This window comes from Mobula hypostoma, chromosome 11 (genome assembly GCF_963921235.1).
Source record: "Mobula hypostoma chromosome 11, sMobHyp1.1, whole genome shotgun sequence".
NCBI classification, from domain to species: Eukaryota; Metazoa; Chordata; class Chondrichthyes; order Myliobatiformes; family Myliobatidae; genus Mobula; species Mobula hypostoma.
In genome coordinates, this window is record NC_086107.1 from 83,146,683 (window position 1) to 83,163,134 (window position 16,452).

Sequence of the window (16,452 nt, forward strand, 5' to 3'; positions counted from 1 at the left end):
CTCCCCCAGAACCCTCTAGGTCTGTGAGAACCACCCCGCCTCTCTCCCCTACACCCCTCCCAGACTGTGAGAACCCCCACTATTCCCCAGATCGCTCCCGGTCTGTGAGAACCCCCTCTCTCCCCTACACTCCTCCTGGTCTACGAGACCACCCCCCCACTTCTCCCCTACAGGCCTCCCGGTCTGTCAGACCCGCCCCGCTCTCTCCCCTGCATTCCTTCTGGTCTGTGAGACCCCTCTTTCTACCCTACACACCTCCCGGTCTGTGAGATCCCTCTCTCTCCCCGACACTCCTCCCAGTCTGTGAGACCCCCCCTCTCTCCCCTACACCCCACCTGGTCTGTGAGAACCCCCTCTCTCCCCCAAAACCCTCCCGGTCTGTGAGAACACCCTCTCTCCCCCAGATCCCTCCCGGTCTGTGAGAAACACCCACCCTCTCGCCTACACCCCTCCCAGACTGTGAGAACCCCACTCTCCCCAGATCGCACCGGGTCTGTGAGAACCCCCTCTCTCTCCTACAATCCTCCTGGTCTGTGAGATCCCCCCCTCCTCTCTGCCCTACACTCCTCCCGGTCTGTGAGAACCCCCTATCTCCCCCACGCCCATCCCGGTCTGTGAGACCCCTGTCTCTCCCCTGCACTCCTCCCGGTCTGTGAGAACCCCCTCTCTCTCCTACAATCCTCCTGGTCTGTGAGATCCCCCCCTCCTCTCTGCCCTACACTCCTCCCGGTCTGTGAGAACCCCCTCTCTCCCCGACGTCAATCCCGGTCTGTGAGACCCCTGTCTCTCCCCTACACTCCTCCCGGTCTGTGAGATCCCTCTCTCTCCCCTGCACTCCTCCCGGTCTGTGAGAACCCCCTCTCTTTCCCAGACCCTCCCGGTCTGTGAGAACCCCCTCTCTCCCCCAGACCCATCCCGGTCTGTGAGACCCCTGTCTCTCCCCTCCACTCCTCCCGGTCTGTGAGATCCCTATCTCTCCCCTGCACTCCTCCCGGTCTGTGAGAACTCCCGCCTCTCTCCCCTACACCCCTCCCAGTCTGTGAGAACCCCTCTCTCCCCCAGACCCCTCCCGGTCTGTGAGACCCCCCTCTCTCCCGCAGACCCCTCCCGGTCTATGAGAACCCCCCTCTCTCCCCTACACCCCTCCCGGTCTGTGAGAACCCCCTCTCTCCCCCAGAATCCTCCCGGACTGTGAGAACACCCTCTCTCCCCCAAATCCCTCCCGGTCTGTGAGAACCACCCCACCTCTCTCCGCTACACCCCTACCAGTCTGTGAGAACCACCCCCCCTCTCTCCGCTACACCCCTCCCAGTCTGTGAGAACCCCCACTGTTCCCCAGATCGCTCCTGGTCTGTGAGAACACCCTCTCTCCCCTGCACTGCTCCTGGTCTGTGAGATCCTCCCCCTCCTCTCTGCCCTACACTCCTCCCGGTCTGTGAGACCCCCCCCTCCCCTCCCATACACTCCTCCCAGTCTGTGAGAACCCCATCTCTCCCCCACGTCCATCCCGGTCTGTGAGACCCCTGTCTCTCCCCTACACTCCTCCCGGTCTCTGAGAAACCCCTCTCTCCCCGAGACAACTCCCGGACTGTGAGTCCACCCTCTCTCCCCTACACTCCTCCCGGTCTGTGAGAGCCCCCTCTCTCCCCTACACTCCTCCCGGTCTGTGAGACCCCCACCCGTCCCCTACACTCCTCCCGATCTGTGAGTTCCCTCTCTCTCCCGTACACTCCTACTGGTCTGTGAGACCCCACCACCTCTCCCCTACACTCCTCCCTGTCTGTGAGATCCTCTCTCTCCCCTACACTACTCCCGCTCTGTGAGACCCCCCGCTCTTCTCTGCCCTACACTCCTCCCGGTCAGTGAGACCCCCCCCCCCCCGATCCCTTAAACTTTCCCGGTCTGTGAGAACCCTCTATCTCCCCTACACTCCTCCCGGTCTGTGAGATCCCTCTCTCTCCCCTACACTCCTCCCGTTCTGTGAGACCCCTCTCTCTACCCTACACGACACCCGGTCTGTGAGACCCCTCTCTCTCCCCTACACTCCTCCTGGTCTGTGAGATCCCCCCCCTCCTCTCTGCCCGACACTCCTCCCGGTCTGTGAGAACCCCCTCTCTCCCCCACGTCCATCCCGGTCTGTGAGAACCCCCTATCTCCCCCACGCCCATCCCGGTCTGTGAGACCCCTGTCTCTCCCCTGCACTCCTCCCGGTCTGTGAGACCCCCCCCCTCTCTCCCCTACACCCGTCCCGGTCTGTGAGACAACCCCCTCCCTTAAACTCCCCCAGTCTGTGAGAATCCCCTCTCTCCCCCATGCCCATCCCGGTTTGTGAGACCCCTGTCTCTCCCCTGCACTCCTCCCGGTCTGTGAGTTCCCTCTCTCTCCCCTGCAGTCCTACTAGTCTGTGAGACACCCCCGCCTCTCCCCTACACTCTCCCAGTCTGTGAGATCCCTCTCTCTCCCCTACACTCCTCCCGGTCTGTGAGACCCCCCTCCTCTTCTCTGCCCTACACTCCTCCCGGTCTGTGAGACCGCCCCCCTCTCCCTTAAACTCCCCCGGTCTGTGAGTACCCCCTATCTCCCCTGGGCCCATCCCGGTCTGTGAGACCACGCTCTCTGCCCTACACTACTCCCCGTCTGTGAGACCCTCCCTCTCTCTCCCCCCTACACTCCTCCCGGTCTGTGAGACCCCTCTCTCTCCCCTACGCTCCTCCCGGTCTGTGAGACCCCTCTCTCTCCCCTACCCTCCTCCCGCTGTGTGAGACCCCTCTCTCTCCCCTACACTCCCCCCTGTCTATGAGACCCCCCCCACTTCTCCCCTACAGGCCTCCCGGTCTGTCAGACCCCCGCCTCTCTCCCGTGCACTCCTCCCGGTCTGTGAGACTGCTCTCTCTCCCCTACACTCCTCCCGGTCTGTGAGACCCCTCTCTCTCCCCTACACTCCTCCCGGTCTGTGAGACCCCTCTCTCTCCCCTACACCCCTCCCGATCTGTGAGACTCCTCTCTCTCCCCTGCACCCCTCCCGATCTGTGAGACCCCTCTCTCTCCCCTACACTCCTCCCGGTCTGTGAGTTCCCTCTCTCTTCCCTACACTCCTCCCGGTCTGTGAGACCCCCACCCCTCTCCACTACACTCCCCCGTCTCCGCCACGCCCATCCCGGTCTGTGAGAACCACCTCTCTACCCTGCACCCTTCCCGGTCTGTGAGACCCCCCTGCACCCTCTCCTAAACCCCTCCCGGTCTGTAAGACCCCCCCTCTCTCCCCTACCCCCTTCCTGGTCTGTGAGAACCCCCTCTCTTTCCCAGACCCTCCCGGTCTGTGAGACCCCCCTCTCTCCCCGACACTCCTCTCGGTCTGTGAGACCGCCCCCCCAACTCCCTTAAACTCCCCCGGTCTGTGAGAACCTCCTATCTCCCCCAAGCCCATCCCGGTCTGTGAGAACCCCCTTTCTCCCCCATGCCCATCCCGGTCTGTGAGACCCCTGTCTCTCCCCTGCACTCCTCTCTGTCTGTGAGACCCCCCCTCCCCTACACCCCTCCCGGTCTGTGAGACCCCCCCCTCCCCTACACCCCTCCCGGTCTGTGAGACCCCCTCTCTCCCCTACACCTCTCTCGGTCTGTGAGACCCCCCCTCTCTCCCCTACACCCCTCCTGGTCTGTGAGATCCCCCGCTCCTCTCTGCCCTACACTCTTCCCGGTCTGTGAGAACCCCCTCTCTCCCCTACACTCCTCCCGGTCTGTGACACCCCTCTCTCTCCCCTACACTCCTCCAGGTCTGTGAGACCGCCCCCCACCTCCCCTACACTCCTCCCGGTCTGTGAGTTCCCTCTCTATCCCCTACACTCCTACCGGTCTGTGAGACTGCCCCCCCCTCCCCTCTACTCCTCCCAGTCTGTGAGACACCCCCCCCCCCTCTCCCCTACACTCCTCCCGGTGTGTGAGACCCTCCTCTCTCCCCTACACTCCTTCCGGTCTGTGAGACCCTCTATCTCCCCTACACTCCTCACGGTCTGTGAGAACCCCCCCCCTCTCTCTCCTACACCCCTCCCGGTCGTTGAGAACCCCCACTGTTCCCCAGACCGCTCCCGGTCTGTGAGAACCCCGTGTCTCTCCCCTACACCCCTCCTGGTCTGTGAGAACCCCCCTCTCCCCCAGACCCCTCCCGGTCTGTGAGAAACACCTCTCTTCCCCAGACCCCTTCCGGTCTGTGAGACCACCCTCTCTCCCCTACTCCTCCCGGTCTATGAGACCCCCCCCCCCCCACCACCTCTCTCCCATACACTCCTCCCGGTCTGTGAGATCCCTCTCTCTCCCCGACACTCCTCCCGGTCTGTAAGACCCCCACCCCGTCCCCTACACTCCTCCCGGTCTGTGAGTTCCCTCTCTCTCCCCTACACTCCTACTGGTCTGTGAAATCCCCTCGCCTCTCCCCTACACTGCTCCCGGTCTGTGAGACCCCCCCCCCCGCACCCTCTCCTAAACCCCTCCCGGTCTGTGAGAACCCCCTCTCTTCCCCAGACCCCTCCCGGTCTGTGAGAAACCCCTCTTTCCCCCAACGTCCATCCCGGTCTGTGAGACCCCTCTCTCTCCCCTGCACTCCTCCCGGTCTGTGAGACCACCCCTATCTTCCCCAGACCCCTCCCGGTCTGTGAGAACCCCCTCTCTCCCCCAGACCCCTCCCAGTCTGTGAGAACCCCCTCTCTCCCCCAGACCCCTCCCGGTCTGTGAGACCCCCCTCTCTCCCCTACACTCCTCCCGGTATATGAGACCCCCCACCCCACCTCTCTCCCCTACACTCCTTCCGGTCTGTGAGACCCCCCCGCCTCTCCCCTACACTCCTCCCGGTCTGTGAGAGCCCTCTCTCTTCCCTACACTCCTCCCGGTCTGTGAGAACCCGCTCTCTCCCCCAAAACCCTCCCGGTCTGTGAGAACACACTCTCTCCCCCAGATCCCTCCCGGTCTGTGAGAACCACCCCCCGTCTCTCCCCTACACCCCTCCCAGTCTGTGAAAACCCCCAGTATTCCCCAGATCGCTCCCGGACTGTGAGAACCCCCTCTCTCCCCTACACTCCTCCCGGACTGTGAGACCGCTCTCTCTCCGCTACACTCCTCCCGGTCTATGACACACCCCCCCCCCTTCTCCCCTACAGGCCTCCTGGTCTGTGAGACCCCTCTTTCTCCCCTACACTCCTCCCGGTCTGTAAGACCACGTCTCTCCCCTACACACCTCCCGGTCTGTGAGATCCCTCTCTCTCCCCGACACCCCACCCGGTCTGTGAGAACACCCTCTCTCCCCCAGATCCCTCCCGGTCTGTGAGAACCCCCTCTCTCCCCCAGATCCCTCCCGGTCTGTGAGAACCACCCCGCCTCTCTCCCCTACACTCCTCCCAGTCTGTGAGACCCCCCCCTCTCTCCCCTACACCCCACCCGGTCTGTGAGAACCCCCTCTCTCCCCCAAAACCCTCCCGGTCTCTGAGAACACCCTCTCTCCCCCAGATCCTTCCCTGTCTGTGAGAAACACCCCCCCTCTCTCCCCTACACCCCTCCCAGACTGTGAGAACCCCCACTCTTCCCCAGATCGCACCGGGTCTGTGAGAACCTCCTCTCTCCCCTACACTCCTCCTGGTCTGTGAGATCCCCCCCTCCTCTCTGCCCTACACTCCTCCCGGTCTGTGAGAACCCCCTCTCTCCCCCACGTCCATCCCGGTCTGTGAGAACCCCCTATCTCCCCCACGCCCATCCCGGTCTGTGAGACCCCTGTCTCTCCCCTGCACTCCTCCCGGTCTGTGAGACCCCCCCCCTCTCTCCCCTACACCCGTCCCGGTCTGTGAGACAACCCCCTCCCTTAAACTCCCCCAGTCTGTGAGAATCCCCTCTCTCCCCCATGCCCATCCCGGTTTGTGAGACCCCTGTCTCTCCCCTGCACTCCTCCCGGTCTGTGAGTTCCCTCTCTCTCCCCTGCAGTCCTACCAGTCTGTGAGACACCCCCGCCTCTCCCCTACACTCTCCCAGTCTGTGAGATCCCTCTCTCTCCCCTGCACTCCTCCTGGTCTGTGAGACCCCCCCTCTTCTCTGCCCTACACTCCTCCCGGTCTGTGAGACCGCCCCCCTCTCCCTTAAACTCCCCCGGTCTGTGAGTACCCCCTATCTCCCCTGGGCCCATCCCGGTCTGTGAGACCACGCTCTCTGCCCTACACTACTCCCCGTCTGTGAGACCCTCCCTCTCTCTCCCCCCTACACTCCTCCCGGTCTGTGAGACCCCTCTCTCTCCCCTACGCTCCTCCCGGTCTGTGAGACCCCTCTCTCTCCCCTACCCTCCTCCCGCTGTGTGAGACCCCTCTCTCTCCCCTACACTCCCCCCTGTCTATGAGACCCCCCCCCACTTCTCCTCTACAGGCCTCCCGGTCTGTGAGACCCCTGCCTCTCTCCCCTGCACTCCTCCCGGTCTGTGAGACCCCTCTCTCTCCCCTACACTCCTCCCGGTCTGTGAGACCCCTCTCTCTCCCCTACACTCCTCCCGGTCTGTGAGACACCTCTCTCTCCCCTACACCCCTCCCGATCTGTGAGACTCCTCTCTCTCCCCTGCACCCCTCCCGATCTGTGAGACCCCTCTCTCTCCCCTACACTCCTCCCGGTCTGTGAGTTCCCTCTCTCTTCCCTACACTCCTCCCGGTCTGTGAGACCCCCACCCCTCTCCCCTACACTCCCCCGTCTCCGCCACGCCCATCCCGGTCTGTGAGAACCACCTCTCTACCCTGCACCCTTCCCGGTCTGTGAGACCCCCCTGCACCCTCTCCTAAACCCCTCCCGGTCTGTAAGACCCCCCCTCTCTCCCCTACCCCCTTCCTGGTCTGTGAGAACCCCCTCTCTTTCCCAGACCCTCCCGGTCTGTGAGACCCCCCTCTCTCCCCGACACTCCTCTCGGTCTGTGAGACCGCCCCCCCAACTCCCTTAAACTCCCCCGGTCTGTGAGAACCTCCTATCTCCCCCACGCCCATCCCGGTCTGTGAGAACCCCCTTTCTCCCCCATGCCCATCCCGGTCTGTGAGACCCCTGTCTCTCCCCTGCACTCCTCTCTGTCTGTGAGACCCCCCCCCTCCCCTACACCCCTCCCGGTCTGTGAGACCCCCCCCCTCCCCTACACCCCTCCCGGTCTGTGAGACCCCCTCTCTTCCCTACACCTCTCTCGGTCTGTGAGACCCCCCCTCTCTCCCCTACACCCCTCCTGGTCTGTGAGATCCCCCGCTCCTCTCTGCCCTACACTCTTCCCGGTCTGTGAGAACCCCCTCTCTCCCCTACACTCCTCCCGGTCTGTGACACCCCTCTCTCTCCCCTACACTCCTCCAGGTCTATGAGACCCCCCGACTCCCCTACACTCCTACCGGACTGTGAGATCCCTCTCTCTCCACTAAACTCATCCCGGTCTGTGAGACCGCCCCCCCCTCCCCTACACTCCTCCCGGTCTGTGAGTTCCCTCTCTATCCCCTACACTCCTACCGGTCTGTGAGACTGCCCCCCCTCCCCTCTACTCCTCCCAGTCTGTGAGACACCCCCCCCTCTCCCCTACACTCCTCCCGGTGTGTGAGACCCTCCTCTCTCCCCTACACTCCTTCCGGTCTGTGAGACCCTCTATCTCCCCTACACTCCTCACGGTCTGTGAGAACCCCCCCCCCTCTCTCCTACACCCCTCCCGGTCGTTGAGAACCCCCTCTGTTCCCCAGACCGCTCCCGGTCTGTGAGAACCCCGTGTCTCTCCCCTACACCCCTCCTGGTCTGTGAGAACCCCCCTCTCCCCCAGACCCCTCCCGGTCTGTGAGAACCACCTCTCTTCCCCAGACCCCTTCCGGTCTGTGAGAAACCCCTCTCTCCCCCAGACCCCTCCCGGTCTGTGAGACCACCTCTCTCCCATACACTCCTCCCGGTCTGTGAGATCCCTCTCTCTCCCCGACACTCCTCCCGGTCTGTAAGACCCCCACCCCGTCCCCTACACTCCTCCCCGTCTGTGAGTTCCCTCTCTCTCCCCTACACTCCTACTGGTCTGTGAAACCCCCTCGCCTCTCCCCTACACTGCTCCCGGTCTGTGAGACCCCCCCCCCCGCACCCTCTCCTAAACCCCTCCCGGTCTGTGAGAACCCCCTCTCTTCCCCAGACCCCTCCCGGTCTGTGAGAAACCCCTCTTTCCCCCAACGTCCATCCCGGTCTGTGAGACCCCTCTCTCTCCCCTGCACTCCTCCCGGTCTGTGAGACCACCCCTATCTTCCCCAGATCCCTCCCGGTCTGTGAGAACCCCCTCTCTCCCCCAGACCCCTCCCAGTCTGTGAGAACCCCCTCTCTCCCCCAGACCCCTCCCGGTCTGTGAGACCCCCCTCTCTCCCTTACACCCCTCCTGGTATATGAGACCCCCCACCCCACCTCTCTCCCCTACACTCCTCCCGGTCTGTGAGAACCCCCCCCCCTCCCCTACACTCCTCCCGGTCTGTGAGAGCCCTCTCTCTTCCCTACACTCCTCCCGGTCTGTGAGACCCCCCCCCACCTCTCTCATACACCACTCCCGGTCTGTGAGACCCCCCCACCTCTCTCCTACACCACTCCCGGTCTGTGAGACCCCCCTCTCTCCCCTACACTCCTTCCTGTCTGTGAGACCCCCCTCTCTCCCCTACACCCCTCCCGGTCTGTGAGAACCCCCTCTCTCCCCCAGACCCCTCCCAGTCTGTGAGAACCCCCTCTATCCCCCAGACCCCTCCCGGTCTGTGAGACCCGCCTCTCTCCCGCAGACCCCTCCCCGTCTGTGAGACCCGCCTCTCTCCCCTACACTCCTCCCGGTCTGTGAGATCCCTCCCTCTCCCCTGCACTCCTCCCGGTCTGTGAGATCCCTCCCTCTCCCCGACACTCCTCCCGGTCTGTAAGACCCCCACCCCGTCCCCTACACTCCTCCCGGTCTGTGAGTTCCCTCTCTCTCCCCTACACTCCTACTGGTCTGTGAAACCCCCTCGCCTCTCCCCTACACTGCTCCCGGTCTGTGAGACCCCCCCCCCGCACCCTCTCCTAAACCCCTCCCGGTCTGTGAGAACCCCCTCTCTTCCCCAGACCCCTCCCGGTCTGTGAGAAACCCCTCTTTCCCCCAACGTCCATCCCGGTCTGTGAGACCCCTCTCTCTCCCCAGCACTCCTCCCGGTCTGTGAGACCACCCCTATCTTCCCCAGACCCCTCCCGGTCTGTGAGAACCCCCTCTCTCCCCCAGACCCCTCCCAGTCTGTGAGAACCCCCTCTCTCCCCAGACCCCTCCCGGTCTGTGAGACCCTCCTCTCTCCCCTACACTCCTCCCGGTATATGAGACCCCCCACCCCACCTCTCTCCCCTACACTCCTTCCGGTCTGTGAGACCCCCCCACCTCTCTCCTACACCACTCCCGGTCTGTGAGACCCCCCTCTCTCCCCTACACTCCTTCCGGTCTGTGAGACCCCCCTCTCTCCCCTACACCCCTCCCGGTCTGTGAGAACCCCCTCTCTCCCCCAGACCCCTCCCAGTCTGTGAGGACCCCCTCTCTCCCCCAGACCCCTCCCGGTCTGTGAGACACCCCTCTCTCCCGCAGACCCCTTCCCGTCTGTGAGACCCGCCTCTCTCCCCTACTCTCCTCCCGGTCTGTGAGACCCCCCCTCTCTCCCCTACACTCCTCCCGGTCTGTGAGACCCCGCTCTCTCCCTTACACCCCTCCTGGTATATGAGACCCCCCCACCCCACCTCTCTCCCCTGCACTCCTCCCGGTCTGTGAGAACCCCCCCCCCCCTCCCCTGCACTCCTCCCGGTCTGTGAGAGCCCTCTCTCTTCCCTACACTCCTCCCGGTCTGTGAGACCCCCCCCCCCACCTCTCTCCTACACCGCTCCCGGTCTGTGAGACCCCCCTCTCTCCCCTACACTCTTTCCGGTCTGTGAGACCCCCCTCTCTCCCCCCGGTCTGTGAGACCCCCCTCTCTCCCCTACACTCCTCCCGGTCTGTGAGACCCCCCCCTCTCTCCGCTACACCCCTCCCGGTCTGTGGGATCCCCCTCCCTCCTCCAGACACCTCTGGGTCTGTGAGAACCCCCTCCCTCCTCCAGACCCCGCCCGGTCTGTGAGACCCCCCCCCTCCCCTACACTACACCGGTCTGTGAGACCCCCCCTCCCCTCTCCTACACTACTCCGGTCTGTGAGACCCGCCCTCCCCTACACTCCTTCCAGTCTGTGAGACCCCCCCACCTCTCTCCCCTGCACTCCTCCCGGTCTGTGAGACCCCCCTACCCACCGCCTCTCTCACCTACACTCCTCCCGGTCTGTGAGATCCCCCTCTCTCCCCTACACTCCTCCCGGTCTGTGAGACCCCCCCCCCCTCCCCTACACTCCTCCCGGTCTGTGAGAGCCCTCTCTCTTCCCTACACTCCTCCCGGTCTGTGAGACCCCCCCACCTCTCTCCTACACCGCTCCCGGTCTGTGAGACCCCCCTCTCTCCCCTACACTCCTTCCGGTCTGTGAGACCCCCCTCTCTCCCCCCGGTCTGTGAGACCCCCCTCTCTCCCCCCGGTCTGTGAGACCCCCCTCTCTCCCCTACACCCCTCCCGGTCTGTGAGAACCCCCTCTCTTCCCCAGACCACTCTTGGTCTGTGAGACACCCCACCTCTCTCCCCTACACTCCTCCCAGTCTGTGAGATCCCCCTCTCTCCCCTACACCCCTCCCGGTCTGTGAGAACCCCGTCTCTTCCCGAGACCGCTCCCGGTCTGTGAGAACCCCCTCTCTCCCCTATACCCCTCCCAGTCTGTGAGACCCCCCCTCCTTCCCCTACACCCCTCCCGGTCTTTGAGACCCCCCTCTCTCCCCTGCACCCCTCCCGGTCTGTGAGACCCCCTCTCTCTCCCCTACACCCCTCCCGATCTGTGGGAACCCCCTCCTTCCTCCAGACCCCTCTGGGTCTGTGAGAACCCCCTCGCTCCTCCAGACCCCGCCCGGTCTGTGAGACCCCCCCCCTCCCCTACACTACACCGGTCTGTGAGACCCCACCCCCCTCCCCTCTCCTACACTACTCCGGTCTGTGAGACCCGCCCTCCCCTACACTCCTTCCAGTCTGTGAGACCCCCCCACCTCTCTCCCCTACACTCCTCCCGGTCTGTGAGACCCCCCCCCCACCGCCTCTCTCACCTACACTCCTCCCGGTCTGCGAGATCCCCCTCTCTCCCCTACACTCCTCCCGGTCTGTGAGACCCCCCCCCTCCCCTACACTCCTCCCGGTCTGTGAGAGCCCTCTCTCTTCCCTACACTCCTCCCGGTCTGTGAGACCTCCCCACCTCTCTCCTACACCGCTCCCGGTCTGTGAGACCCCCCTCTCTCCCCTACACTCCTTCCGGTCTGTGAGACCCCCCTCTCTCCCCTACACTCCTTCCGGTCTGTGAGACCCCCCTCTCTCCCCTACACCCCTCCCGGTCTGTGAGAACCCCCTCTCTTCCCCAGACCACTCTTGGTCTGTGAGACACCCCACCTCTCTCCCCTACACTCCTCCCAGTCTGTGAGATCCCCCTCTCTCCCCTACACTCCTCCCGGTCTGTGAGACCCCCCCCCCTCTCTCCGCTACACCCCTCCCGGTCTGTGAGACCCCACATCTCTTCCCTACACCCCTCCCGGTCTGTGAGAACCCCGTCTCTTCCCGAGACCGCTCCCGGTCTGTGAGAACCCCCTCTCTCCCCTATACCCCTCCCGGTCTGTGAGACCCCCCCCTCCTTCCCCTACACCCCTCCCGGTCTGTGAGACCCCCCTCTCTCCCCTACACCCCTCCCGGTCTGTGAGACCCCCTCTCTCTCCCCTACACCCCTCCCGGTCTGTGAGACCCCCTCTCTCTCCCCTACACCCCTCCCGGTCTGTGGGAACCCCCTCCCTCCTCCAGACCCCTCTGGGTCTGTGAGAACCCCCTCCCTCCTCCAGACCCCGCCCGGTCTGTGAGACCCCCCCCCCTCCCCTACACTACACCGGTCTGTGAGACCCCCCCCCCTCCCCTCTCCTACACTACTCCGGTCTGTGAGACCCGCCCTCCCCTACACTCCTTCCAGTCTGTGAGACCCCCCCCACCTCTCTCCCCTACACTCCTCCCGGTCTGTGAGACCCCCCCCCCCCACCCCTCTCTCCCCTACACTCCTCCCGGTCTGTGAGATCCCCCTCTCTCCCCTGCACTCCTCCTGATCTGTGAGACCCCTCTCTTTCCCCTACACTCTTCCCAGTCTGTGAGACCCCTTTCTCTCCCCTACACTCATCCCGGTCTGTGAGACCCCTCTCTCTCTCCTACGCTCCTCCTGGTCTGTGAGACCCCTCTCTCTCTCCTACACCCCTCCCGGTCTGTGAGAACCCCCTCTCTTCCCCAGACCACTCCCGGTCTGTGAGACACGCCACCTCTCTCCCCTACACTCCTCCCAGTCTGTGAGATCCCCCTCTCTCTCCTACACTCCTCGCGGTCTGTGAGACCCTCCCTCTCTCCGCTAGACCCCTCCCGGTCTGTGAGACCCCACGTCTCTCCCCTACACCCCTCCCGGTCTGTGAGAACCCCCTCTCTTCCCGAGACTGCTCCCGGTCTGTGAGAACCCCCTCTCTCCCCTACACCCCTCCCGGTCTGTGAGACCCCCCCCCCTCCTTCCCCTACACCCCTCCCGGTCTGTGAGACCCCCCTCTCTCCCCTACACCCCTCCCAGTCTGTGAGACCCCCCCTCTCTCCCCTACACCCCTCCCGGTCTGTGAGACCCCCCCTCTCTCCCCTACACCCCTCCCGGTCTGTGAGACCCCCCCTCTCTCCCCTACACCCCTCCCGGTCTGTGAGACCCCCACTCTCTCCCCTACACCCCTCCCGGTCTGTGAGAACCCCCTCCCTCCTCCAGACCCCTCTGGGTCTGTGAGAACCCCCTCCCTCCTCCAGACCCCTCCCGGTCTGTGAGACCCTCACCCTTCTCTCCCCTACACTACTCCCGGTCTGTGAGCCCCCCCCCTCCCCTACACTCCTTCCAGTCTGTGAGACCCCCCCACCTCTCTCCCATACACTCCTCCCGGTCTGTGAGACCCCTCTCTCTCCTCTACATTCCTCCGGGTCTGTGAGATCCCTCTGTCTCCCCTACACTCCTCCCGGTCTGTGAGACCCCTCTCTCTCCTCTACATTCCTCCGGGTCTGTGAGATCCCCCCCTCCCCTACACTTCTCCCGGTCTCTGAGACCCCCCACCTCTCTCCCCTACACTCCTCCCGGTCTGTGAGACCCCTCTCTTCCCCCTACACTCCTCCTGGTCTGTGAGACCCCTTTCTCTCCCCTACACTCATCCCGGTCTGTGAGACCCCTTTCTCTCCCCTACACTCATCCCGGTCTGTGAGACCCCCCCCTCCCCTACACTCCTTCCAGTCTGTGAGACCCCCCCCCACCTCTCTCCCCTACACTCCTCCTGGTCTGTGAGATCCCCCTCTCTCCCCTACACTCCTCCCGATCTGTGAGACCCCCCACCTCTCTCCCCTACACTCCTCCCGGTCTGTGAGACCCCTTTCTCTCCCCTACACTCATCCCGGTCTGTGAGTTCCCTCTCTCTCTCCTACACTCCTCCTGGTCTATGAGACCCCTCTCTCTCTCCTACACCCCTCCCGGTCTGTGAGAACCCCCTCTCTTCCCCAGACCGCTCCTGGTCTGTGAGACCCCCCACCTCTCTCCCCTACACTCCTCCCAGTCTGTGAGATCCCCCTCTCTCCCCTACACTCCTCCCGGTCTGTGAGACCTCTCTCTCTCCCCTACACCCCTCCCGGTCTGTGAGAACCCCCTCTCTCCCCCAGACCCCTCCCAGTCTGTGAGAACCCCCTCTCTCCCCCAGACCCCTCCCGGTCTGTGAGACCCGCCTCTCTCCCGCAGACCCCTCCCCGTCTGTGAGACCCGCCTCTCTCCCCTACACTCCTCCCGGTCTGTGAGTTCCCTCTCTCTCCCCTACACTCCTACTGGTCTGTGAAACCCCCTCGCCTCTCCCCTACACTGCTCCCGGTCTGTGAGACCCCCCCCCCCGCACCCTCTCCTAAACCCCTCCCGGTCTGTGAGAACCCCCTCTCTTCCCCAGACCCCTCCCGGTCTGTGAGAAACCCCTCTTTCCCCCAACGTCCATCCCGGTCTGTGAGACCCCTCTCTCTCCCCTACACCCCTCCCGGTCTGTGAGAACCCCCTCTCTCCCCCAGACCCCTCCCAGTCTGTGAGAACCCCCTCTCTCCCCCAGACCCCTCCCGGTCTGTGAGACCCGCCTCTCTCCCGCAGACCCCTCCCCGTCTGTGAGACCCGCCTCTCTCCCCTACACTCATCCCGGTCTGTGAGACCCCTTTCTCTCCCCTACACTCATCCCGGTCTGTGAGACCCCCCCCTCCCCTACACTCCTTCCAGTCTGTGAGACCACCCCCCCACCTCTCTCCCCTACACTCCTCCTGGTCTGTGAGATCCCCCTCTCTCCCCTACACTCCTCCCGGTCTGTGAGACCCCCCACTTCTCTCCCCTACACTCCTCCCGGTCTGTGAGACCCCTTTCTCTCCCCTACACTCATCCCGGTCTGTGAGTTCCCTCTCTCTCTCCTACACTCCTCCTGGTCTATGAGACCCCTCTCTCTCTCCTACACCCCTCCCGGTCTGTGAGAACCCCCTCTCTTCCCCAGACCCCTCCCGGTCTGTGAGACCCCCCCCCCACCTCTCTCCCCTACACTCCTCCCAGTCTGTGAGATCCCCCTCTCTCCCCTACACTCCTCCCGGTCTGTGAGACCTCTCTCTCTCCCCTACACCCCTCCCGGTCTGTGAGAACCCCCTCTCTCCCCCAGACCCCTCCCAGTCTGTGAGAACCCCCTCTCTCCCCCAGACCCCTCCCGGTCTGTGAGACCCGCCTCTCTCCCGCAGACCCCTCCCCGTCTGTGAGACCCGCCTCTCTCCCCTACACTCCTCCCGGTCTGTGAGATCCCTCTCTCTCCCCGACACTCCTCCCGGTCTGTAAGACCCCCACCCCGGCCCCTACACTCCTCCCGGTCTGTGAGTTCCCTCTCTCTCCCCTACACTCCTACTGGTCTGTGAAACCCCCTCGCCTCTCCCCTACACTGCTCCCGGTCTGTGAGACCCCCCCCCCGCACCCTCTCCTAAACCCCTCCCGGTCTGTGAGAACCCCCTCTCTTCCCCAGACCCCTCCCGGTCTGTGAGAAACCCCTCTTTCCCCCAACGTCTATCCCGGTCTGTGAGACCCCTCTCTCTCCCCTACACCCCTCCCAGTCTGTGAGAACCCCCTCTCTCCCCCAGACCCCTCCCAGTCTGTGAGAACCCCCTCTCTCCCCCAGACCCCTCCCGGTCTGTGAGACCCGCCTCTCTCCCGCAGACCCCTCCCCGTCTGTGAGACCCGCCTCTCTCCCCTACACTCCTCCCGGTCTGTGAGTTCCCTCTCTCTCCCCTACACTCCTACTGGTCTGTGAAACCCCCTCGCCTCTCCCCTACACTGCTCCCGGTCTGTGAGACCCCCCCCCCGCACCCTCTCCTAAACCCCTCCCGGTCTGTGAGAACCCCCTCTCTTCCCCAGACCCCTCCCGGTCTGTGAGAAACCCCTCTTTCCCCCAACGTCCATCCCGGTCTGTGAGACCCCTCTCTCTCCCCTGCACTCCTCCCGGTCTGTGAGACCACCCCTATCTTCCCCAGACCCCTCCCGGTCTGTGAGAACCCCCTCTCTCCCCCAGACCCCTCCCAGTCTGTGAGAACCCCCTCTCTCCCCCAGACCCCTCCCGGTCTGTGAGACCCTCCTCTCTCCCCTACACTCCTCCCGGTATATGAGACCCCCCACCCCACCTCTCTCCCCTACACTCCTTCCGGTCTGTGAGACCCCCCCACCTCTCTCCTACACCACTCCCGGTCTGTGAGACCCCCCTCTCTCCCCTACACTCCTCCCGGTCTGTGAGACCCCCCTCTCTCCCCTACACCCCTCCCGGTCTGTGAGAACCCCCTCTCTCCCCCAGACCCCTCCCAGTCTGTGAGAACCCCCTCTCTCCCCCAGACCCCTCCCGGTCTGTGAGACCCCCCTCTCTCCCGCAGACCCCTTCCCGTCTGTGAGACCCGCCTCTCTCCCCTACTCTCCTCCCGGTCTGTGAGACCCACCGCACTCTCTCCAAAACTCCTCCCGGTCTGTGAGAACCTCCTGTCTTCACCAGACCCCTCCCGTCTGTGAGAAACCCCTCTCTCCCCCAGACCCCTCCCGGACAGTGAGACCACCCTTTCTCCCCTACACTCCTCCCGGTCTGTGAGACCCCTCTCTCTCCCCTACACTCCTCCCGGTCTGTGAGACCCCCCCCCCCACCGCCTCTCTCCCATACACTCCTCCCGGTCTGTGAGATCCCTCTCTCTCCCCGACACTCCTCCCGGTCTGTGAGACCCCTCTCTCTCCCCTACACTCCCCTGGTCTGTGAAACCC